The sequence below is a fragment of the Phyllostomus hastatus genome, unplaced genomic scaffold, assembly GCF_019186645.2.
Source record: "Phyllostomus hastatus isolate PE091 unplaced genomic scaffold, TTU_PhHast_1.1 phas_scaffold_78, whole genome shotgun sequence".
NCBI lineage: Eukaryota > Metazoa > Chordata > Mammalia > Chiroptera > Phyllostomidae > Phyllostomus > Phyllostomus hastatus.
Window position 1 is genome coordinate 14915245 of NW_025334041.1, and position 26805 is coordinate 14942049.

The window sequence follows — 26805 nt, forward strand, 5'->3', positions numbered from 1 at the left end:
GCAGCTGGTCTGTGGAGAATTCTTTAACCTTTCAGATATGCAAAAATGTAAGGAAAGATTTAGTATTTACTGAGTTCTCATTTGAAAGAATGTGTACACCCCTGTGTTCATTGCAGCATTATTTACAATAGCTGAGATTTAGAAGCAGCCCAACTGTCCATCAGTGGATGAGTGGGTTAAAAAGGTGTGGTACATTTACAGAATGGAATACTACTTGGCCAGAAAGAAGGAAATGTTACCCTTTGTGACAGCACAGATGGAACTGGAGAGCATTATGCTAAGTGAAATAAGCCAGTCAGAGAAAATAAGTACCATATGACTTCACTCATGTGTGGAATCTAATGAACAAACTAAACTAACAGAATAGAAAGACTTGAAGAGAACAGACAGCTTTCAGGGTGTGTTGCAGGGCTGGGTGAAAAAGGTGAAGGGATTAAGGAAAAAACCAAAAAAACAAACTCATAGCCACAGACAACAGTATGATGATTACCAGAGGGAAAGGGGGGAGTAAAAGGGATAAGGGGGATAAATGGTGATGGAAGGAGACTTGACTTGGGGTGGTGAACACACAGTACAATACACAGATGATGTACTATAGAATTGAACACCTGAAACCTACATAATTTTATTAACTAATGTCATCCCAATAAATTCAATGAAAAAGTGAAAAAATAAAAGAGATAACGGAAAACAGTTTTCTGAAGTTGTTACACCAACTCAACCTCCCCCAACAGTGGGTAAGTGATGGGGTGGATCTGTAGCCTCTGACGCCTGATATTGTCAGACCCACTGATGTTTATCAATCAAAGGTCATAAAATGATATTCTATTATCATTTACTTTCCTTATCTCTGTTAATGTTAAATATCTCGCTGTATTTTTATTAGCCATATATATTTTTCTTGGGACCTGCCCTGCCTGGTTTCAGAAGCTGTAACCTTCTGCGCACCCCCCCCCCTTGGCTAAGGCTGAGTGAACGAACTTCGGACCATAAGCCACTGAGGAGACAAAGCTTATCTCCCTGGCAGAGGTGCCGCTTCTGCTCCTTTTACTTCACCCTGCCTAGCCCCCAATGCTTGATCAGTTAACCAATGACGGGTAAGATTTCTCAAGGGAGGGATGATCTAAGTCAGGCATGATCACAGAGAGGCCCCAGGGAAGGACTTGGGGGGCTATAGCAAAAGGGGGTGATGGACCCTCGCCCCTGGGCTTTGACAAAGCCTGAGTCCTCATTTGTCTGAGAGAAGTCTCCTAATCTTTTCGCTGCCTTACTTCCCCTGCCTGACTTAAGCCTGAAACAATGACAGGGGGCGGTGCAACCCTGTGCTGGAAAGGGCAGGTTCCCCGGGTGATCAGACCTAAGAAAGAATACATAAAATCCTGTGAAACCTGTTTTGTTTAGAATGCTCTCAATTAAATGATAAGGGTCTGAGGAGGAAATGAGTTTGTTTCCCAAAGTTTTGTAGCCCTTTAGCTAACAGATCTGACTCAGAATAAGCACTCGTAGTTCTTTGTATGCTGTTCATTGTTTGATCCTTACTGCCTGACAATGATTAATAAGCTTTACCTGTATTCCTGTGTAGATTGAAAGCCAATAAAAACCTATCAAGGCAAGCGTTGGGGCATTCTCCTCTTGAGAGAGTAGCCATGCTATCCCTTTTCCTCCACAAGACTCGGTAGTTTGTGTGAATTTGTCTCATATCTCATCCATGATGCCACAGACAGTGCAGGCCGGTGCCTGCATCATATTTTCTCTCCTTTGAAATATCTGTTCATACATTTTGACTATTTTCTATTGGGATATTTGGATTAAGCCAGTAAAACTGAACACAGCAAAAGGAAAGGGCATACATGAGCTATGCTGTATAAAATGTAACATTGTTCAGAAACCAAAGGGAGTGAATCAAAGTAACATTCAACACTACAGATATCAGAGTTAATAGAACACAAGAGATTCTGATGGCATTATTTCCACAGAAATAAAATAAAATCCTGAAATTTTTATTTTGATGGAAACACAAAATGCCCTGACTAAGGCAATCTTGAGAAAGATTTATGTTATAAACCTAAAACATTTACAAATATCTGCCCAACCCTGGGGCGTAGGCACTCAATGTCTATGGTATATGCTTTTCTGAATTACATTTGTTGTTAACATTTTTATACAGTGTGGAAGGTAATGAAGAAATAAATGTTTATCTCACATTTTCTTTCTTTCCTTCTTTCTTTCTGGGAGGGAGGGAGGGAGGAAGAGAGAGAGAGAAAAATGATATGTGAGAGAAACATCAATTGGTTGCCTCTCATACATCCCCAACTGGGGATCTGGCCCACAACCCAGGCATGTATGTGCTCTGACTGGGAATCAAACCAGTGACCTTTTGGTTTATAGGCCAGTGCTCAAACCACTGAGCCACACCAGCCATGGCTATCTCACATTTTCTGTGTAAGAATTACTATAGTAGAAGTCAAAGAAATAAAACATGGTTCCTGGCTCCATGTCCCCCACAAAGTTTAGATGCTAATTAGGGATGTAAGGCACTTGAAAGCATCAACAGCATCATAATAGCAAGTGAAAATAGTCAGAGGATTGGTTTGTAGGACTGCGTCTTTTCATCTTATATCCCCTGCTGCTCCCAAGAGTAAATGAATGAATGAACACTTAGAAGAAATCAGTTGATTTGGTTGGACCCATATTGTTTTCTTAGTTTTTCTAAATGTCAGAAGACCTCCATTTGTTCTTTTTGTGAAGTTTACTGAGATCATTCACCTGGAGGGAAGTGTCCCCAGTGGACAAAGGAAGCTGGTAACAATCCTGGAGACTGGGGGGGGTGTCACATTTTTAGTAAAGAACTATAGAAATGATCCGTGAAAGTATAATCTTGGGATCACATTTTTAAAAAGAGCTTTAGGTCTCTGGATTATGACAATGGAACCCTTGGTCTTGGACACATTTATTAATGTGACAGGCAATACATGATTTTTCAGTGTTACTTAAAAAATACCTAATGACATTGAACATCTTTTCATATGTTTATTGGCCATTGGTGAAATTGCTTATGTCCTTTTGATTTTTTTTTTTTGGTCTATTGATGTGTAAGCATACTTTGCTGAGGTGGGTTTTAGGCAAATTGAGTTTGAGATAATGTATGTGTAAACATGCCCAGTAAGTCATTGAAAATGCAAGACGAGGTCTCCAAGACAAGAATACAAATGAGCAAAAGCAGCTTACTGATTCATAGGTCAAGGAGGAAAAGGATCCAGCAGAGGCACAGAAGTGTTCAGAGTCATCTAGTAAAACATGTCCTCACATGATCCTTAGCAGTCACACTTTCTATTACTACACAGTTTGGTGCGGCCTGCCTGCCTCCAGGAAGTCCAGGGTTTGTTTGTTTTGTTTGTTTGTTTGTTTGTTTTAGTTTTACCCCCCAAGTTTAGGCAAGAAGCCTCAGGGGTGCTGATTCATGTCCAAATGTTTGTCCTTCTTTTCTTAGCAGACTTTTTTCTTAGCAGACCCAAAACTCAGTGTGCCCCCTTGATGCTGGAGGATTCCAGAGAGCCATCCTGATGTTCTGACTCCAGATTGTACAGCTGATGCAGTGTGGGTGCACCGCCTTCTGAAGCCTGAGCAGTCTGAAGACGTGCCCGGAGCAGGCCATGCTCTTGTTGCCTGGGGACCTTCTGCACTGTCGCTACCATTGCTGAAACTGAACCCTAGGGTTGTCTGCAGACCCAGGCCAAGCCAAACCTCTGTGGCTCTAATTATGCAGATCCTAACCCAGGTTATGGTTGTTCCTTGTAGTACAGAGGAGAAATGCACAATACGTGGTCCAATGAAATCTTCACCAAATGTGACCTTATCAGCTTCAAACTCGTATGATTCACACTCACTTTCCTGGGGCCGTGCCTGCCTCTGGTTGGCTATGTTGGGGGCATATCAACTAATGAATCCAGGCCAGGATTCACTTTTTTTCCCCCAGTCAATTGCTTCACCTATCTTTCCCTGTGTTCACAGCAAATTATCTCCTAGGGATCTTGTTCTTTTCTGTTGCCTAATTTTAGTCCATCAAACAATTGTGACTCATTTGAATTTGAGAGGGAAAGAGACAAGTTCTCACTTCCGTTCCTCCCAAGAGTACCATCATGTGTTGAGGGCTTTGGCCAATTCATTCCCATTCCCAGCAGAATCTAAGTTTTCAACAGCAATGGATATGTTTGGGGGTGGGAGGGGGCTATCAAAGTGCCCTGCTGTGACTCAGAGATACAGAGAACAGACTGATGGTTGCCAGAGGGGAGGGGGACTGGTGGACTGAGTAAAAAAGGTGAAGGGATTAAGAAATACAAATTAGAAGTTACAAAATAGTCATGGGAATGTACAGCACAGCGTAGGGAATACAGTTAATAATGTTGTCATAACTGTGTATGGTACTGGATGGGTACTAGAAATATCAGGGAGAACACTTTGTAAAGTATATAATCATCTAACCACTATGCTGTACACCTGAAACCAACATAAAGTAATATTAAATGTAAACTGTGATTAAAAAATCAGATTAAAAAAGTCCTGTTGCATCACAACAGCACCTTCTCTCTCTCTCTTAATCAGAAGTTACCCTGAAATGTTGAACCCCCCCCCCCCCCCGCCCCCGGCACAGAGGTACAGAGGTGGGCTTTCTGTGAGGTTAATGAAGCTGAAGTGTATCTTGCCCTGGTCCTGCCCGAGGGAGGGCCCTCACAGTGTGTTCAGAAGCTCACGTATTTTTGTAGCATTTGCAAAAGCAGATATTTTTGTATTCTTTTTCTCAAAGAAGTGCCCTCCATCCCACTCCCCCACCCCCTTAGTTATAAAAACTTTAGGCTCCGCAAACCCCGGATCCAAAATTTTGTGAAAAAGTTTTTGTTGTTTTAACTTGTAAAGTAGCATAATAGAACCAAGCTGATGTGATTCGATCCCCGATTCCATCTCTTACTAGCTGGGTAGGGCTGGGTGTGTTACTTAACGTCTCCGAACCTGAGGGTCCTCAGCTAGAAAATGGGGATACTAGTGCATGTCTTCTAGGATTGTTGCAGGAATTAGAGAACCTACTTCAATAGAATGGGGTGTGGGGCCTAGTAGGTAATCAAAAGTGTTGTGTGCTACTGCTATAATTATTTCTTTGTTAACTGCGGAAAGGCCTTTCCTGGGGGAGTGGAAACTTACCTCCCACGTTTTCTACCTATCTGTTGGTTCTCAGTCCTTACCTAGACCTGATCAAAAAGATCCTCGAACATGAAAAGAAGAAGCTGGAAAATGGGGCTCTGCTCTGAACTCTTAACTGAGTAGTTCAACTGCCAAGCACTGATTTTTTCTTCTTTCCTATCAAGTTTGAGGTTTTCTGGATGATTGGATTGTTTTGACTTTCCCCATATTATATTACAAAAACAATTCCTATGTAAGCAAGAAGGAAAGAAAATGTCTTTCAAAATCATCCACTTTTGGTCTAAATCTCCAAGGGAAAAGCCTGATACTGAAAGTGTAATGTGAGGAGTCAACACCCTTTCAAACGCGATGGGAAGGGATGAGGTGGTGGTCTCCAGCCCTCGTGCCAGCACGTCAGGTGGGCGTGCCCAGGAAGGTAGTGGTTTCTGTTTTTCCAATTAAAGTTCAAATATACTTAGTTTTCCAAACTCATGGGAGTTTTAGTGGGAAAAATATAATTTAGTTACATTTTCAATTTAAAAGATATGATTTATATACATAGATGCTTTAGTGAAAAAGACTCGGGAATGAAAGACAATATCCCTAGCACCCTCAAGAAATTATTTGGAACACAGAGGAAACCCAAGCAGATTGGAACACTTTTTATAATTGCTTAATTGACTATTTTGCCTGAGGGTCACACACTAATTCACTGTAACCATAGCTTGTAGCTAAAATACTGCTTTAGTTAGGATGACAACATGACAAGAAATCCATCTAGGAGAGGATTGCAGCCCAAGGCACTTAGTTCTGCCTCAGAACTCAGGTCGAACTGGCTGGGGAAAACGTGCGTTTTCTAAATTCCTTCCCACTGAGTTGCAACATCTTTTTCTAATTTATCTTGAATAGCCATCTGCTGCCCTTTCCCCCCAGCCCCCTACCCTTTTAAGGACCGGGGCATTCATTCTCTTGAGTTTATGTTTATCTTCGTTCTTCTTCATTGCCCTCCCCTCTGTCCCACAAACGCACGCAGCAGAGTGACCCTGGGAAGTCAGGGAGGTTCTGCTCCCCACTCTCTCCTCACTGGGCACTTGCTGACCTGGGTAACTCTTTCCAGCTTCTCCAGGTTTCTTTTCTATCCACTTCCCCTCTACATTTCCACACACCTTTCCCCATACTCCACAAGCATGTCCAACAAGAGACAAAACACACAGAAAAATTACAAACAGTGATGTCCTAAACACCCCAAATAGGTCAAACATAGTCCCCAAGTAATCCATTGCTGTACCAACTTTCAAAATCTGTTGGGAAAAATATTTCATAATTGTGAGGCAAAGTTCTGACATGGAAAAATAGCAGAACATATGGAAAAGACATAGAAAAACTGTCTGGAAACCCAATTATAAACCAAATTGCTAACAGCGCTTATATGTAGGGGATGAGAGATATTTGAACAAAAATAAAAAAGGAAAAAAAATGACTCTTATAACCCCTCCATATAGGCTCTTCTTATTTTAAATTTTACCACTTATTTTAGGCAGACAAAGGAGTAACAGAAACAGCAAACGTAAGGAAGTTGCAAATATTGCGGAGTTGTTTCAGCAGAGGCCTCTGGGCCCACTTCGCTTGCACAGAGCTTCGGTGTGTTACCGCAGTAAGATGGCTATGCTGATGTGTGTTAAAGTCCAGGTCAGGTCCTTCATGGTGGCAGCCAGCTCATGAGAAGCTGGGAAGGACAGGTCTAGAGAGCTGTTGGGAGAAGAAAAATCTCTCTCTCTCTCTCTCTCTCTCTCTCTCTCTCTCTCTCTCTCTTTGTTACAACCACAAAGGCATCAACACAATGAAGAGAGCAATACTCTCGGGTGAATGTTGGGATGACTCCCTCCTTCTGTACACAGGGTGGGAGCTAAGAAGATGGGACGCAGGTCAAGTACCCATGAACTCGTGTCAGTTTTTGAAGGGCAGGTACATATCTCAGAGAATGTGTGGAACAATACAGAGCTTTAAAAGCAAAATGCTTGAACAAAGTCATTCGTTAAAGTGTATCTGATTTTTACTGAACTCAGTGAGGGAACCAGGAATTACCAAATAAGACACAAGATTTGGTTTCCTGAAATATGTACAAACACACACAGTTAGCAAACAAAAACATTGCTACTTGAGATACTAAACTGAGTAACATTCTACAGGGCAATAAAACCATAACATCTTTGGGACTGATTTCTCCAGAAGCTATCACACGGGAACACTTGGTCAAATCCTTCAGAGCAGCCTCTAACTTCACGGGGATGTAGCACCATTTGCCCTTTTATCCGGCGTGGATTGCTCGTGGAACACACTTGGAAAACAAAGTGACCAAGCCCCCTGGAATGAGATGAGGGTAAACCAGGACCGCGTGGTTTCACCCAGTCTGCCTTCCAGTATTAACTGGGGAAGTTCTCAACATTTACCTTCGTAGGGAGCTGGTATTTTCCTATACCGCCGTGGCTCGAATTGTGTCTGAAACAGGAATAACTAGGCTCCAGGAGGCATGACTACGGATGCAACCCGTGACTTTCAGTATTTGGAACGTGTGAAATCAGTTCTGGCTTCTCAGAACTTTCCTTTGCCCACCAGCTAATTCCCCACTGAATTCTATATAGGCAAACAAACAAACAAACAAACACAAACACACAAAAAACTGTTATTTCTTTACCTGCTTTCACAACCACCACTGCTTCTCTTAAATGCAGGTCAGAGAACTATTTGTGAAACCAGGACCAAGGGAAATCTTGTGAATGGCAAGGATTTATTTTTTCTCCTTATCTTTGTGTCCTGAGTCCTAACACAGGACCTGGCACACTCAGTAAGTGAAGTGAGCATAAGGAAACTTAACTAGCTATAAATACCCCTCACCCATGAACTTTACCTAGGCTGGAGTGTGATGAAATTGCATAAATGGAGTTTGGGAAATGCCTGTTTGCACTGCAGTGTGTTTTTCAGGAAACAAGGCAGTCAGGTATTCTGTTAACTAATCTCACCCTCCTGTCTCTGAGTACGAAAAAAATCTTTTATACATTTTTTCATTCTCCTGCATTTGTGAGGCTAAGCACCCCTAATATTTTCTCTTATAAATGCTTCAAAAGATAGCAACTTGAATGTGTTCCCAGATTTGGTTCATTTGTAATCTTTAAAGGATAACTTCTCTTCTTTGGGGGCACTATTAACCTCTCAGCAATCAGACACGAACACAGCACTTCATCTCTGCATGCTCACTTGGCGTTAACGGCTACTTGCTTCAGACCAGCAGGGGAAAGCTATTGTCAAGACTGAAATATCATACTACCACTTGACAGATTCTGTAGTATTCCTGCAAAGCAGATAAAAATTATGCAAGTGTATTCTTTACCTGGTAATCTGTGATAGAGTGTTAGGAAGAAACTTATTGTAACATAACAGCATTTAACTATTTTGTGTGTACGTTCGTGTGTGTGTGTATTTTTAGGTGGGGGTGGATGGGGGTGGACAAGGAGCCTAAATGTTTGATTTATTTATTTTTGTCTGGGAAAAATCTAGATTTTTAGAGAGAAGCTGGGCCCAGGTCACACGAACTCTGTGCTGAGGCATGACGACTCCATGGGGCAAACTCTCTCTCCTCCCGCCCGCTGCCTTACAAAGGGCCTGGCAGGGGGCCTGGACCCTCTGACTCAGATGTGGCTGTATGTAATGCTTAGGTCCAAGAATCTGACATTAGTCATGGTTTCTGTCATCTGGGATACAATTTGCTCTGATGAAAACTGCAGCTAAGGGGAAGACACGCGGTGGGGAATTAGCTTGTAAGAGCAGAACTCCTTAGAATCAAGTGATACCTGATTTTCATTGGCAAAGCAAATGAAAAAAATTGTATTTCCTTTTTTGAGAAAGCTCTGGGGGAATCACACTCCACAGTCCCAGTGTCCCTGGAGGACATTGGCTTCTCCGTCACGGCCAAAGGGGAGGATAACGTGAATACTTTCTCCAACCATTTGGGAAGCCAGCTTAACCTCAGAGGAATGGAGATTGTTTGAGACAGATTATTTCATTTCTTGCTCATGGTTCATATATTGTCTTCATTCTGTCTCTAAAGTGATTTTCCTAAATCCTTGTGGTTTCCCACCTTCTGCCCTTCTCTGGTTATATGTAAACAACTATCCATACAAGATTAGAGCAAGTAAATAAATTAGAATTAAAATCCAAATTTTTGTTTTTGCAGCCCTTTCCCAAACCCCTTTTTGCATCTGGAAGTTTATGTATGTTTCTTTCCACATATGCATTAGCATCTTTTTCTTAGCAGAAACATGGTAAAACATCCCAGAGATAAGTGAAAAACCCCAGACTTAAAAAAAAAGGAGTATATAGCAACTTAATATGCTTAGGAAAATCAGTGTAAACTCAACACCTTAAAAGGACATTTTCCAGCTCTGCAACTTGTTACATGCCCCAGCAAGAAGTAGCACTCGTTCACACCAGCTCCCCTGGTACAGTGCTCAGGTTCGGGTCTGTGTTCCTTTTCTCCACTAGAAGGAGCCTGGACTCCTCGGATGGCAGCAGTTTCCAAGATTAGAGACAAGAACGAAACATTTTAATGGATCAGGAAATATTCTTCTATTGCCAGAAAACAATGATTCTTTAAAAATACATTAAGGACTTCCAGTCAAGATGGAGGCGTAGGTAGACACACTTTGCCTCCTTGTGCAGCCACAGAGAGAATTACAACTAAACATCAAAGCAACACCCACAACTGTCAGAAAATTGAACTGTATGGAAGTCTGACTACCAAGGATTTAAAGAAGCCACACTCATCTGATGGAGGAGCAGAGACATGGAGAAGGGCAGAGAGGCAAGGAGACACGGTGTGGCATGCAGAGGTGGTGGCAGTGGCAGAATGGGGAGTCCAGGTGGATAAAAATCAGGAGGGACACCTTGGGAGCAAGTGATCCTAGCCCAAGGCCAGGCAGCACAGCCCAGGGTTCCAGTGCCTGGAAGATAAATCTCTGCAACTTCTGGCTGTAAAACCAGTGGGGATTGGGGTGGTAGAAGAAACTGCTGGATTTTCAGGAGACTCTACTTGAAGGGCCCACATGGTCTTAGAACATACACAAACCCACCCACTCTGGGATTTGCCACCAGAGCAGCAGCTGGAAGGGTGCCAGTCACATACGGGGAGTGGGTGAAGTGACTGGAAACATGGTGAGTGCCGGGCAGAACTGCAGAAGCCAAGCAGCAGCGCTGTACTCTCTCCGAGCTCACCGCTGTTGAGGTCCGCCCTGCCTGGTCTCAGGAAACTGTAACTGCCCGTGGCTAAGGCTGAGTAAGAGGACTCCAAACCAGGAAACACTAAGGAGACAAAACTTATCTCCCTGGCATGAACACTGCCTGTTCTATGCTGGCCCCCAATGCTTGATCAGTTAGCCAATGACGGCTTAGATTTCCCACAGGGGGAATCGCCTAAGACAGGCATGATGACGTGGAAGCCTCAGGGAAGGACTTGGGGGGCTGTGGAATGAAGGGGTGATTGACACTGATCCCTGCCCCGTCGGCTTTGCCAAAGCCTGAGTCCTTGAGAGATCCAAGTCTCTCGGCGGCTTTTGTCTCCTTTGCCCGACTCAGGCCTGTGGAAATAACAGGGGCGTTGCAGTCCAGACCAGAGTCAGTGGACTCCTGGGGTAATCAGGCCTGGGACATAGAATATGCAAGATCCTGTGAGATCTGCTTGCTGGAGAATGCTCTTTAATTAGAATATGAAGGCGTAGGCAGGAAATGAGACTAGCCTTTTAGGTCCTATAGTCTTTTTAAATGATAAAACCCCCAAATCTCAGAATCCCAGAGGGAGATCTGTCACTCCCTTTCAAAGTTAACTGCTTGTTTTATCTTCCTTGTCAGACTGTAATTCAAAAACTGTATTGGAATGTTTAAAAAAAGCCTGCTTGGGTGGGAAAATGAGACGCTCTCCACTAGAGAGAGCGGCTGTTTCGTACCTATTTCTCCACAGGACTTGGTTGTCTGTGTGTATGTTTTTCTTGTGTTTCGACGAGCATCTGCAGCTATGGATACTGCTGGATTGGTATCTGTCTCACACCACCCCCCTTCACTGCCCCCAGAGCCACAAAGTGGCAAAATGGGTTGCCCCACCATGGCCATTACCAATTTACAGATGCCTTTTCTGCAATAGGCATTTGTTTCCACTGGCTCAATTTTGAAAAATTAAGAATCAAATGCCCTTTCTGCTATGTTAAGTTCATAATGATATACAGAAGAAAAAGGCTAGGTAGAGCAGGAGGCGCCATCATGGGAGTGGACATCTGCCATGACAAAGAGGAATGGTTCAGCGCAAGGACCCCAAGAGCCAGGACATCTACCTAAGGCTGTTGGTCAAGCTGTGCCGGTTTCTGGCCAGATGAACCAACTCCACCTTCAACCAAGTGGTGCTGGAGAGGTTGTTCATGAGTGCCACCAACCGGCTGCCTCTGTCCCTTTCCCTGATGTCCCAAAAGATGATGCTTCCTGGATGGGAGGACAAAACCACTGTGGTTGTGGGGACTATCACAGACCACGTGCTTGCCCAGGAGGTGCTAGACTGCAGGTGCGTGCGCTTGTGTGAGCAGCTGCACCCGGAGCTTCATCCTCAAGGCCAGGGGTAAGATCCTCATCTTTGACCAGCTGGCCCTGGACTCCCCCAAGGCATGTGGCATCATCTTTCTGGTCCTCGCAAGGGCGGAGAGGTCTACAGGCATTTCTGCAAGGCCCCTGGAACTCCACACAGCCTCACCAAACTACCTGCGCTCCCACAGTCTGGAGTCCAAGCAGGCCAGGGGTCAGTGGGCCAGCCATGGCTACAAAAACTAACTCCAGATCACACTTTGTTATTAAAAATATTTTGAATGCTGACAAAGAAAAAAGTTAAAGTGTAAGAAAAGAGATGAATATAAGACAAAAGAATTGCGACTATAAATATACTTGTTCAATTTTACTCACTAATGAAATAATAAGATAGTTTTTTGTTTTCAATTTATGTCTCGCTAAAGGATAATTTTAAAAAGAGGGCATTATACTTATAGGACTCTCTGATGTAGATACTAAGACACACAATTCAACGGAATGAGTTTAAAGATGGAATTGACTTTATTTAATGATTCATGAATCGGACAGTATTACATGTAGCAGACAGAAAGAGCTCCAAGGAGCTGTACAAAATGGAAAACTTCTATACAGAGAAGAAGGTAGGGCAAGGAAGTTATTCTCACAAAAAGCGTATTGTTTCAGACAAGGTCATTCTCCTTTGGGGGACAGACAGGGTCTATTACCTCACTAGTGCAGACCAGGTAATTCTAGATTAGCTAAAGGTTAGTTATGGGAGAGGCTGAATCTGCAATCAGGTCAGTGTTGGTTAGTCTGAATTATTAAGTCTTGCTTTGCTGATGTAAGGCTTAGCACAAGTGACTCCATTATGGGCCTGTTGTCTCTTCTTTAACAATATAAAATGAATCCATGTAAAAGATTTGACTTAACTCATTAGTTAATGAGGAGACCAGCCTTATGTTACCACTTGGTCAAAGGAGAATTTCAAGAACTACATATATGTAGGCAGTAAGGAATGTTGAAATGAATATACAAATAGATGCAAAATGGTTCTATCCATAGGCAGCAATAAATTGCATTCAACTGTTAATTTGCATTTCTATGGACAAGAATCCTTTGTATTATTATTAGGCTACTACAACTCAGAGAGTTGTAAAATAGTTTGTAGTGAGGGGAAAATAGCATTTCTCCTTCCTTCCTAAGTTCTTGGCTGGGACCCTGTAACAAGGATTCACAAGAAAAGTTTATACAAATTTGTGTACGTTCTATGTGACAGAGGAGACTTCATAAGGAAATCAAAGCTGAAAGAAGTAGTTATACCTGAGTGTTTCAGTGCTAGGTTTCCTGAAGGGTGGAGAACAGCAGAAAATGTGATAGCAGGCACCCACTCGCACAAAGGGTATCATCAGCTGGAGTAAACAGCAAGGCCTGTTTGTGCAGATTCCTATCTTGGAGATAAGGATGTTCCTTTCCTCCCGGAATAGGAAGGGCGCCTCCCACATGACAGTTTTATGACCTGCTTCAGGGGAAATTCAGAATGTTCTTCCCGTAGTTGCCATTTTTCAAATTCCTTTAGCTTAAAATATTCAGCATGTCGAGGTGCCGTATTTTGGGATAGCACATCAAGTTCAAAGACAATGGAACATGGAAAATGTGTCAGACAGGACAGTCAGTACAGGCGTGGGCAAAGTAGCTTCACAGTTGTTCATAAAGAAAAAGGCATGATATGATTATTACAATAGCTTTATTAATTCAAAAGAATGTCACTTACAACTGTAAACCTACTCTTTTAAAAAGATTTTTTATTATTTTTGGAGACAGGGGAAGGGATGGAAAAAGAGGAGAGAAATATCAGTGTGTGGTTGTTTCTTGAGCACCCCGTACTGGTGACCTGGCCCACAACACAGGCATGTGCCCTGACTGGAAATCAAACCAAAGACCCTTTGGTTTGCAGGCTGGCACTCAATCCCCTGAGTCACACCAGCCAGGGCTGTAAACCTACCCTTGCCCATCCCTATATATATGTATTTTTTTCTGCCTATTTCAAAGTCTTTCACATTTCATTCTGACAGTCTACTCATAAAGTATATAAATGTTCTTATTTCTATGTCTTTATAAAGGAAATAATATGCACAAAGAACATCAGAAGCATGTATAAATTTCTGAAGCACATATTGTTCCAAGAAAGAGAAAAGTTGATCAACACCAGCAACCACATGAAATAACCAGGAGAATGGAGGTTTGGCAATTATTCAGTACACATAGTAGTCATGCGGGTAGGTAATGTATTTCAAGAAAATAAAAGCGCCGGATATCCCAAAGAAGAGAATTAACTACATAGACTCAATCCCTCACCACCCTGGAGAAGCTATTTCTACACCCTTGCTGTGCAAAATATGGTTCAGGGGTGAGTAGTGTTGCCCTCCCTTGGGAGGTTATGAGAAATGCAGAGTCTCAGGTCCTCTTCCTGTCCTTCTAAACCGAAGTCTGTTTTTTTAACAAGATTCACAGGTGATTCATATGCCCAACTATTGTGTCACAGTGGTAAGACTATTGGTTAGATAAGTGCCAGACCCAGAATATATGAAAGAGTATATCATTTTATAGAGAGAAACCATGTATCAAAAATCAAAATCTATAGGAAAGGCAACCAATTAAAAGTAATAGCGAGCTTTAACTAAAATAAAGGTTTAACTGAATAACTAGTGGTTTGGGGTAGAATCATTTTTGGATTGTGATCGGATTCCAAATCCAATTACGGGCCTGTTAATATGAGCAGCAATTATTTGACTACCCGAGCCCTGCAGTGCTGGTAATCAGTATAATATTGTGTTTGTCTCTATATAAGTTGTTTAAAATATTTATGAGAACCTGCTATGTTAAATTTGTCACTTTAAGTAATTAGAGTATATAATTAACTGAATATTTGGGAAACTTAAAGTTGCTAAATCTGTGATCTGGTGTGTCAGTTGTATGGGTAGTGTAGGAATGTTTAGGATAGTGTTGATTGTTTAGTATATAAAGAGATGCTGATTGTTTAATGCATTTCTTCTGCAATATTGGTGTATAAAATACAACTCCCAAATCACTTATTTCATATTAGTGGCCTGCAGGTAGTCTGGGGAGGCCATCCCCCCGCCTGTGAGTTGAGTTCAAGTATGTTCCATGTGTTTCTGTTGTGGGACCAGTGATTGCTCAGGGGACTTCTCAGAGTACATGGAAGAACTGTAAAGAGGAGAATGAAGACACGTGACTACCTTAAACCCACGGCTCAAAACTGGCAGGCTCCCTTTTTGGTCCACATGCCATAGTCTAAAGCAAGTCACAAGGCCAAGGCGAACACTGAAGAAGTAGGGAAGACTGCTCTACCTGCATTCGTGAACTGTGGCAAAAGGGAGGAGGCAAGGAAGAACTGTGAACAAATGATGTAATCTTCCACACTCAGTACAGCCATGAAATCAAAATACTGGATATGTACTGAAGCAGAAGTAGTAGTGATCATTTTCTGTGCACGAAAGTCTCATAAGTAAAAGACTTTCTATAGCAAATTTCTGGTTAGTGAAAGATGATTCATATTGGGGGGATCAAATGCAATATGATGAGAACATCATTTGATCTCAGTGTTTTTGTAGCAGGATTGCAAAATTACTCATGGTACAGAAATTTAGGAGGGGTTTAGTTTTCTTATTTTTCTATAGCCTATTTGATCTTGTGACCTGATAGGTAGCTGGAAAGAAAAAACAAAGTGAAACTCAATTTAATCTGGTTTAAAATGTATTCTGATCCAGTAATTTAAACCACCTTATTAGGCAGTCCTCAGGTTCTTGGATTCTCCACATTTTCACGGCTTTTATCTGAAAGTACACGGACGATTATAGACTATTGTATTCTTATGATAGGGGGTGGAGGGAGGGGCCCCTATGGCTTTCTGGTTCTTGATTGTGTTTTGGTTAGTTCACCCGAGTTTTGGCTATGGACCTCAGTGGCTGCTAAATATATCTATTTTTTTCTGGTTCCGTCAGGGTCTGGTCACCCTTCCTTGTTGGCTTGGCTGCCCTTCAGCTCTTTCTGGCTGCAGACCCTTAAATGTGTCCCCCTGTCAAGCTCCGGCCAGGCTGCTCACCTGCAGGATCGTCCCTCCCATCGCCACCACAGCAGGTCCCAGGGCAGGCTGCTGGCTCTCAGCTGTGCGTTGTGTGTGTTACCAAGGGAGGCCCGGGAGTGAAAACTAGGCTCCCTCTCCTCTCTCCTCTCCCTTGTCCCCTCTCTCTCCTGCCCCCCCTCCCCCCTCCCCCACCTCCTCTCAGGGACCTCAGCACTCCAGTCTCTTAATCATCCCGTGCTGAGATGAAGCTAGTCAGAGCAGCTATCCCAGAGTCCCACAAGAGGGGGCCAGATGACTGCTTGAAGCGTGAGTTTCTCAGGGTCCACCTTTCCCTTCCTCTGATCCCTCTTTTTCTTCTCACCATCCTCTGCACTACAAGAGGAAAGTTTACTTGTACTTCTCCTCTATCACATCCTCTTTCTACCACAGAGTGGAAAGTTTTCTGGCAGAGTGTTACAGGCAAAGAGGAAAAGCTCTATGATTTGGTTCGCCAAGTCTAGCTCCTAACGTGTTAAGTGAGAGCCAAGTGATGTAGAAAAACACCTTTTACCTTGACAGTTTCTCACTGCAAAATCCTAGTTAGTACGTCAGAAGCAGACTGCTACTCCTTTTGTTCCTAATTACCACCCTCCCTCAACAGGCACACAGGTGGGTGCTTTTAGCTCTTTCAAGAGGAGGCCCTGGCTCCGAAAAGCAAAAGAGAAAAGGATGTGAATTTTTCAAAGTTCTGTAGCGGTTACGCTGACACTTTGTATTTGTCAGGGCTCACGTTGAATGATATTTCAGAAAGTCAGGTTTGTTTCTGCTTTTAGGTCTGCTGTCTTCTGAGGCAACACCATGGAGAGCAATCCAGGACCTACACGATGTGAAGGTTGATGTTCATTTGTAAACAGCCATTAACTTTATGTTTGTGAGTATTTTGAGGGTTTGGGGACAGCCAGGGGTGATGAGGATTATCTAAGAATAAGACAGAAAAATCAATTAGTCATCTCCAAATTGCATGTTGTTACAGCCTAGGCAATAGGAACCCCTGTCCTGCCTATCAGCCATCCTTCATCTCTGGTCAAAAGAAGTCCCGTTTGCACTGTCCTAATTCCCCTTGCCCTCTCTCTGTGGCTGGACTCCAGGATTGTCAGCTTTAGGACAGTCAGCTGCTGCTCTGTGGCCTTCAGCACCTCAGAGGGAACACCTCCCCTTCGCTGGTTGACGGCCACCTGGGAAGACTGGAGGCACTGTTCTAGCAGGAGCCATAACTCACAGAATCAAGGCTGCTCCTGCTCTTCTGGCTTTTTAAGAAATGGAAACCCCTTCATACATAATGTTCAGCTTATCCAGTCCTATCCAGAGCAGAGTTTTGTGGAGTCTCCTGGAGGAAATTTCAAACACATCCCCAACTCCATCAGGACTTGCTGTGACCTGGGAGATGAACGGCTTTCTCCACAGAGAGGGAAACACCACCTCTCCTGCCTCTGTTCTGTGGCTGCCGGCACCCAGGACCAGCAGAGCTGCCTTGATGGCAGAACACTGATAGCATCGTGTCCTGTGGGGTGACACTCTGAGAATCGAAACCTTCTCAGAAGGTATCATCTCCCTCATACATCTCCTCGGCTCTTTAAAATCCCTTTGGAACTCCGAATCATATTGATGGAAACTTGACGGGAAAGTCTAGACTGTGAGATTGGTTACCCAGTCAAGAGGAGGGCTGTATGTATTTTAGAACCATTCTGGGCAAAGAGGGAAACAGCATGCTTAGGACCACTGCTGTGTTACTCACTGATCTCCACAATATGAGCTCAGTTAGCAAGAGCACTGGGCCGGTGGGGCTAAAGTTACGTGTTCAGATCTCCAGGATATAGTTATCTTGACTCTGTCTTATGGCTTTTTATGAGTGTCTCAACCCCAACCTGCTCCCGGGCATAAGGAAAACAAACAAGTGACTAGAATGATGTCTCAAAGCTCAGGCCTCACTGATCCCTCAGACAGGCAGATCCTCTCCAGTCTGATAAGCCTAGAGGATCCTGACTGTAGCATGGCCCAAGGGGCTCAGCATTTTCAGTTGGGACTGTAACCTTTGTCAGTTTAAACCGCCATTTACAGCTCATCAAAATTAGTACTTTTTATACCTGGGCAAAGCTCCCTACTGATCTTTGCTCCCAGACATCAAATTTGGGTGGTTTCAAAGAAGCCTGGGCCTTCAAGAAGAGCCTCACAAAGATTTAATATTTTTAAAAAGATTTTACTTATTTATTTTTAGAGAGACAGGAAGACAGGTAGAGAGAGAGGGAGAGAAACATCAATGTGTGGTTGCCTCTCACGCGCCCCCTACTGGGGACCTGGCCCCCAACCCAGGCATGCGCCCTGACTGGGAATCAAACCAGCGAGCGACCCTTGGGTTTACAGACCGGCACTCAATCCACTGAGCCACACCAGCCAGAGCAAGATTTAATATTTTTTATGTAGAAAACATGTGAGGTGGACACCATCCCTGGGAGGAGTATTTAAGAATGTCTCAGAGAAGGTATTAACTTTTAAAATGTATTTAATATTTTTATATACTCTGGGAACTGGATTTTAAGTGAACTTTTCCTATTCCTTGAAAGTTTTAGCAGAAGCTTCAAAAGCCCAAAATAATACGATACATATGAAATAGTCTCACATTCTGAAGAAAAGGCGAGGCTACCTCAGGGTGGCCCTACTCTCAGGCCGTCTCAGAGGATGGGAAGCATGCATATTTGCAGAACCTTAGAAAGAGGGGCAGGGTGCTTCCTGTGCATTTCTTCTTTCTGCCTCGAAGAAGGAAGGCTGCAGAAGGGAGAGACTTAACCTTCATCAGAAACCAGGCGCAATAGGCTTCAGGGGAGCCATTTGGGGAACTCGGCATATGTCCTTGGAGTAGGTGGGACATGAAGATTGACATTAGACTCATACCTGAAGCGTGGAGAGGCTGAGCCTGGGCCTGACAGGGCAGGAAGTGCCCCAGCAGGTCCTATTTCCCCTGAGCCAGCACTGGGCCCTGCAGATTAAGTGTGGCCATGGGCTGTTGTCTTGAAATGGGCTGTGCCCAAGAGGGCCTCCTGATAGGGTGAGATGTCCACACTGGAAGAAGCTGCAGACGACCCTTTAGAGCACAGGTAGCAAATACAAGTCTAGTGGGCTGAATCCTCCTTGTTTTATTCAGCCCGGCAACTTGTTTCTACCCGGTGGCAGCCTGAGCTCTCGCTTAACTGTTAAGGAGTAGTTACATATATACAGCCCTAAAATTATATTCAGCCCTTTGAAGGCAACCATGAGGCTGATGTGGCTCCCGGTGGAAACGAGTTTGACACCCCTGCTTTAGAGGCATCACGCACATCACAGGGAGTGGAAATGATTGATCCCAGAGGTGGAAAGGTGTGGAGGGGGATGGGATGGGGCTTTACTAAAGAACCCGAGTGGTGCCCCGGAGAGTCAGAGCTGCCTTCGGAAAGCAGCACACCCAGATCGCCGCTGTGCTGGTCAGGTGAGACTCTGCCTGCTCCCAACGCTTCTCCACCCCTGCCCCAAACCTGGGAGGGTGGTTAACAGCAGGTCAGGGACAGAATCACGTGAGACAGAAGGAAGTGAGGCAGCACCCTTGAAAGTCTTGGTTCTAATCCCCGCCACCCCCCAGAAGAAGGAGGGAGGAGAGATGTTTTCAACTGAGAGATTACAGTTTTAATATTTCACAGAACTGGGTTATTTAAGACCTGAAAAGGGGGAAAATTCCTTTGTTATCTGAGAATGGCAAGAAAAGCTAAGAGATCCGCTTATCCAAGAAAAGAACAATTAGAGAGGATGTGGAAAGGCAGTGGGGAGAAAAAATTGCATTGTTTTTGCTCACCCTCTGTGAAGTCTGGATTGTTCAAGTAAACTGGTTGTAATTTTATATTGTTTTTATAGTTTTCTAAAACAAACTATAGAAAGGATTAAGATACTTATGTTTATTAAAAGGAGGCTTGATATAGGGAATATATAATATGAATATATAATTATAGTATTTATCTCCCAAATTGCTTTCAATACAGGGGTCATATGTTTAAAACAAAGAAGCAAGCAAGCAAGCAAACACACATAATAATTCGGCTCTCAGATGCCAGCATTTGGGGATAATAATGATAATCTGAGGAAAGAAAAGATTAACGATAATAATAATATAGATATACTTTTTTGCTTTTTGTAACACCCTCAGGTCAAATGATATTGTCCCTTTAGGCAGGTGCTCAGAGGAAATAACAGCCTTTTAATTCCCTCTGCATGGAAGCATGTGTCTGCATCAAATTTTATCTTCTCTTCAGAACACTTTCTTGTGTTTATTTTGCTCCATGACAGCCAGGTGAAATCCATCTATAAACTGGTGCTATTTAAAAGAAAGGGAAGAGGCCCTGGTCAGGTAGCTCAGTTGGTTAGAGTGTCATTCTTGTACGCTAGGGTTGGGGGTTTGATCCTTGGTCAGGGCACACACAAGAATCAAGCAATGAATGCAGAAATAAGTGTAACAACAAATCAGTGTTTCTCTCTCTCTCTCTCTCTCTCTCTCTCTCTCTCCTCTTCCTCTCGCTCTCTAAAATCAATAAATTTAAAAAAAGGAAGTAGAGTCTTTTATCATCCCTCTGTTTCAGATGAAAAAGATAAAGTTGAATGAGTTGCCCTGGGGTCCACCAGCTGGTTAGTATAAACTCCTCAAAGATGACTCTGGGGTCTTAAAAATCTTTGTAATTCCAGCACATGGCACAGTGCCTGATTCAGGACTGGTTCTCAACAGAGGTTTGTTGACCGAATAAATGAATGTATAACACAGGGACGGAGAAGGCATTGGGATCCAGCTCAACCTACTTCTAGTCCAACGCTCTTCCTCCTCACCAGTGTCTGGACACACAACTTGCACAGAACTTACACAGAACAGGGTCTGACTGCAGCCTTTAATGTTCTGTTGCACTTTTGGCGACCAGAGGGTTGTTTTAGGCTCTGCTGCACCTGAGGGCAAATAGGGCTTGGTAGAGTGGGGTCATTCACGCAGTACTGCATGGTGGAGGGAGAGAGCCGAAGTAGCCTGGACCGTAGGGGCCTGGCTTCCTCCATAGCTGTCCGGCCTGCTCTGCGTGGGTAGGACAGTGTTGGCACTTCTGCTCTCAGGCCTGTGGAGGGCAGGGGGCCTGTGGGCAGGCCTGGCTGAATCCCTGTAGATGGTGAGTTGGTCAGAATTCTTTCGTTCTTCGCTTATCTTCTTCATTTGGTAAAATTGTACTGATTGCACACACTATATACTAGATGCTACTGAGGAGAAGGAGAACCTTCTGCAATTACTGTTTATTCCCCTGGACATTCCATTGTCCTCATTGTCTCTGACCAGAGAATTTGGGGCTGGAGGTCAGAGGCATAGGTCCTAGTCCCATTTCTATTGCCGACTCCCTGTGAGATGTTGAATCAGTCACTGTCCTGGAACTCTTTGAATGTTGCTTACAGGTGTACTTTCTGCTCTCTTCCACCTGTCTGCTTGCCCTGGGAGCCTGGCCCAGATGAACTGGATCATTGAGTCCCCTTTCCCTCTGCTTTGGTTAAATTCAGCAAAAGCAGAGCTTTGGCTGGGGACAGGAGGGAGAACGGTGAGGTCAGGGAATTTATTCCTCTAGCCCCTCCGTCCCTCCCACCCACGTGACCACGGGCTGGCTGGGCCTTCCCGTCAGGCAGCCCTTCTCATACAGCCCCTCTGGTTTAGTAACTGCTCCCTCTTCTCTCTCGTTCAGACCTGGGATGGTAAAGCGTTCCCTCTGAAACTGGCTCTGTTGCTTTCCCTAACCCTGGTAACAGCTTCATTATAAACAGACTCTTTTTTAAATTCTTTTTCATTACCCCTCTTAATATAGTCACTAAATCTTTCTGAGCCTGCTTCCCAGTTTGCATATCATAATGTGCAGAACTTGTTATTTTAAGATAATTATTAAGAGTACAATATTAAGATTATTGTAACAGAATTAATATTTCATCAGAATTCCTTTTGGAGAGAGAACCATCTTTTTTTAATTGTATTTTTTCCATTGCTATTTATTCCCCTTACCCCCCACCCCCGCAATCACCCCAGTGTTGTCCATGTCCGTGAGTCCTTTTTCATTTTTGCTCAACCCTTCACCCCCTAACTGCCTCCCCCACAGAGCTGTCAGCCTGCTCTCTCTCTGAGTCTGGCTCTGTTTTGAAAGAAGCATCTTCACCTGGAAAAACACCTTGCTAAATAGTTGGTGTATTAGGTATCTATTGCTGTGCAGCAAATCACCACAAACTTAGCAGCTGAAAATAATGTTTATCATCTCACCATCTCTGCGGGTTAGGAGTCTAGGCACAGCTTAGCTGTGCTCTCTAGTTCGGGCCTCACCCAACTGCAGTCAAGATGTGGCCTCGGTGGGAGGCTTCTCTGGGGAAGAAACACTCCTGAGCTCACTCAGCTGGTTGACAGGATTCATTTCCTTGCGTTGGCGGTGCCGAGGGCCCCAGCTTCCTGCCGCCACTGGAGGCCACCCTTGACTCCTGGAAACCCTACGGTTCCTAGACGCTGCCCGCGGTTTCCTGCCTCGGGCCCCTCCCAACAGGGCTGCTTACTTCACCAGCCCGCAAGGAGAGTCTCTGGAGGGTGTGGCTAGCAAGACAGAGCCTACGTGAAGACATGTGGTCACAGAAGTGACACCTCACTACCTTGGCCTCATTCTGTTGGTTAGTAGCAGGTTGCAGGTGTGGTCCACACTCAGTGGGAGGGGATTGTACAAGGACACGAACACCGTGAGGTGGGTGATGAGGGCCATCTGAGAGACTCCAGCTGCCACATTTGGGAAGAAGGGAAGTACTGCCAAGGGCTTGGATGTTGGATAAGGTCAAGATTTAGGAGTTGCGGGGGTAAGCTGCATCATACTAGGATAAGGAAAGGCAAGGGTGGGGGTGGGGGGGGAGGTGGAGGAAGAGGCCAGCAAGCTCGAGTCTGGAATTAGGCAAAGCCAGTGAAAGTCCCCGGCCGTGGCCTGACCAAAGGGTCTTTTGAAAATGACAGTGCTTATGGTACCTGAGTATAACCCCCGCCCCCATCTCCCTGAAATCCTCAGTAGAATCTACTTTCTTCTGGGATGTTAGGTGTGAGTGGTTTTGTTTTTGACGGTATAGGCACTGAAGAACTTTGTCCCAAGTTTGACATGAGAGGTAGTGAGGTGCAGGGCTGGTGCCACTCAAGAGGACATGGGTGACTGGAGCTGAGGGGTCCTGAGATGCTAATTCACTGACATCTTGGAGAGGCCTTCCAACTCCCCCCTTTGGCCAGGGGAGTGGCAGGAGAGGTGAGGGCTGAGATGCCTCCAGCCATGATCGGCACTGCATGTAAACACTAAGGGTTTAAACAAGATGGTTTCTCAATTGGAGAGAGTTAGTTGGAGGCAGGGAAGGGAGTACACTTACTAACCTAGGATGACTGTGTCTTGGGTGCCTGGATCAGTCCCAGTTTCAGCAACAAATCGCACAGTCACTGAATTAAGGCCCTCCTCTGTGCCAGGGTCTGCAGAGTTGAAAGAGAGGTTAAGCAAGACAGCGCTTTCTACGTATTTCTAGATGTTCCTTACCAAAAGTGCTATCAGGTCGGTATTGTTCTTCTTATTTGACACATTTCAAAAGTGAGACGCGAAGATTTTCAATGATTTGCTGGAGGTCACACGGCCGGTAATTGGCAGAGCCAAGATTCAAGGCCACACCTGTCTCATCCTAAAGCTCATCATCTTTTCATTCTTTTCTCATTCTATGTATGAGGCAGTTTGGGGGTATGTGACAACCCTGCATTATTGTGAGCCTAGTTAAGTTATGCCATGCTTACTTCCTCATTGCATATCCCTGCACGGAGAGCTTTGGGAACGCTCCTAACTTCACACATCAGATTGTAGTTTAGAACCTAATGGATCACAGTTTGAATTAATTGGGAAACTTTTGGTTGCAAGTAACAGAATATCTGATTAAACATGGCTCAACAACAGGGGTCTATTATCTCAGGTAAAAAGAAGTCTAGAGGTAGGGATTTCCAGAGGTTTGAGGATGCTCGAGATCTGGTCAGCGAGGCTGCGATTCTCCTGGCTTTCCCTTCATGGTCAGGAGATAGCTGCCACTGTTCTAAGCATTATACCAGCATCCGACAATGCCTGCACAAAGAAAGGTTTTTCTTCTCATAGGACTTCTCTTTTATCAGGGAGGAAAATCTTCTTAATAACCCTCGGCCGGTTTCCCCTTATAGCTGCTGGAGCCCTGTTGCATCACGCTTGCATCACACTGCTGGAAGTGAAGGGAAGTGAGAATACCAAGGCTGCCTAAGGCCCAGAGGCAGAACGGACCTTCCCCGAGCAGATGGCTGCCGGGCTCGGAACACATTTGGCCTTGCAGGAGTGATGGAGAAGGAAGAAAAGGCAGCTGGGGCCACAGTGTCTGCCACGGGATTCTATGCCAATGGCTCCTAGCAGTGGACCTCGTGGGCAGGGCTGCTGTGCTGAGTCACTGTGCCTGTGTTTGGGAGCAACTCCTCCTTCATAACTAATGCCTCCCTGTCATCCTTGCCCTTTGGCTTCATGACAAGAGCTGGGTTCAAGTGTCTGACGGCACTTGTGAGAAATAACTGTCATTCTCTGGTGCATGGTGCTTTCATATAAAGCATATTATTCTTCCCAATTCTTACTACTTTGCTTCAAATGGTTTTGAAAAAAAAACAATGAGTCAACTGTCACAGGATTGAAAATGTGAGGACCTCCCTTTGGAAATAGCACGCAAATATGTAACTAGAAATGGCAAGCACTCTCGTCCTCATGGTTTGTGTCCCTGGTATAATAACAACACAGTAATATAATTCCAATAGTAATGATGATAATAACAATAATAATAGCTACCATGTATCAAATGGTATTGGCTACTGGTCTGAGAACATTTATACAAACCTACATTTTTTCTTCTTTCTATAAAAAATATATTTTATTATTGAGTGTGGGCTGCGAACCAAAGTGTCGCAGGTTTGATTCCCAGTTTCCCAGGGTACATGCCTGGGTTGCAGGCCATGACCTCCAGCAACCGCACATTGATGTTTCTCTCTCTCTCTCTCTCCCTCTCTTTCTCTCTCTCTCTCTCCCTCCCTCTCCCTCCCTATAAAATAAATAAATAAATAAATAAAATCTTAAAAATATATATATATTTTATTGATTTTGCTATGACAGTTGTCCCATTTCCCCCCGTTTCTTCTCCTCTGCCCTGCACACCCCCTCTCACCCACATTCTCCCCCTTTAGCTCTTGTCCATGGGTCATACATATAAGTTCTTTGGCTTCTACATGTCCTATACTGTTCTTAACCTCCCCCTGTCTATTTTGTACCTACCATTTATGCTACTTATTCTCTGTACCTTTTCCCCCCTCTCCCCTTCCCACTTCCCCACTGATAACCCTCATTTGATATCCATTTCTGTGATTCTGTTCCTCTTATTGTTGTTTGCTTAGTTTGTTTTAGTTTTTTTTTTCTTTTTTAAGGTTTGGTTGTTGATAGTTGTGAGTTTGTTGTCATTTTACTGTTCATAGTTTTTGATCTTATTCTTTTCCTTAGATAAGTCCCTTTAACATTTCATATAATAAGGGCTGAGTGGTGATGAAGTCCTTTAACTTTACCTTATCTGAGAATCGCTTTATCTGCCCTTCCATTCTTAAGGATAGCTTTACTGGATAGAGCAATCTTGGATGTAGGTCCTTGCCTTTCATGACCTGGAATACTTCTTTCCAGCCCCTTCTTGCCTATAAGGTTTCTTTTTAGAAATCAGCTGACAGTCTTATGGGAATTCCTTTGTAGGTAACTGTCTCTTTTTGTCTTGCTGCTTCTAGGATTCTCTCCTTCATTTTTACCTTGGCTAATGTAATTATGATGTGCTTTGGTGTGTTCCTCCTTGGGTCCAACTTCTTTGGGACTCTCTGAGCTTCCTGGACTTCCTGGAAGTCTATTTCCTTAGCCAGACTGGGGAAGTTCTTCATTATTTGTTCAAATGAGTTTTCAATTTCTTGGTCTTCCTCTTCTCCTTTTGACACCTGTGTAATTCGGATGTTGGAATGTTTTAAAGATGTCCTGGAGGTTCCTAAGAGTCTCTTCATTTTTTTGAATTCTTGTTTCCTCATTCTGTTCTGGTCGAATGTTTCTTTTTTCCTTCTGGTCTACACCGTTGATTTGAGTCCCAGATTCCTTCCCGTCACTATTGGTTCCCTGTACATTTTCCTCTATTTCACTTAGCATAGCCTTCATTTTTTTCATCTAATTTGTGACCATATTCAACCAATTCTGTGAGCATCCTGATTACCAGTGTTTTGAACTGTGCATCTGATAGATTGGCTATCTCTTTGTCACTTGTAGTTTTTCTGGAGCTTTGATCTGTTCTTTCATTTGGGCCATTTTTTTTTTTTTTTGTCTCAGTGCACCTGTTATGTACTAAGGGGTGGAACCTCAGGTGTTCACCAGGGTGAGGCATCCCACATGGCTGCATTGTGAGGGAGGGGTCCAAGAGGGAACAATGGCACTTGCTCTGTTCTCTGCTGGTTTTCAGTCACTTCCCCCACTTCCCACAAGCTAATTGGGCCCTTCTGGTGCTGATTCCCAGGTGGGTGGGTTTGTGTACGTTCTAGGACCCTGTGGGTCTCTCCAACGAACTCTCCTGTGAGTCTGGGAGTTTCTCCTGCTGCTGCCTCAACCCCCACAGGTGTTTTCAGTCAGAGGTGTGAGGCTTTATTTCCCTGCACTGAAACTCTGGGTTGCCCCATCTATCTCGCTCCCCAGTTGTTCCTCCCAGTTTATCTGCACGGGAATGTGGGACCACCCGGTCTGCCAGCTGCCACCTTGCTGAGAGTCCTCTCCACCCAGATGCCCTTCTCCACCCCT

At 44.1% G+C, this 26805-nt stretch overlaps 1 long non-coding RNA gene and 1 pseudogene across 1 annotated transcript in view; both read left to right on the forward strand.

Annotated features, from left to right (window-relative positions):
- Positions 1-4552, forward strand: part of LOC123811764 — a 65274-nt gene extending 60722 nt beyond the window's left edge. The window contains exon 3 of the long non-coding RNA XR_006784436.1: positions 3510-4552. This is a non-coding gene — a long non-coding RNA (uncharacterized LOC123811764). The remainder of the gene's footprint in view (positions 1-3509) is intronic.
- Positions 4553-11481: 6929 nt separating this feature from the next.
- On the forward strand, positions 11482-12039 carry LOC123811763 (annotated as a pseudogene).
- The last annotated feature ends 14766 nt before the right edge of the window (positions 12040-26805 follow it).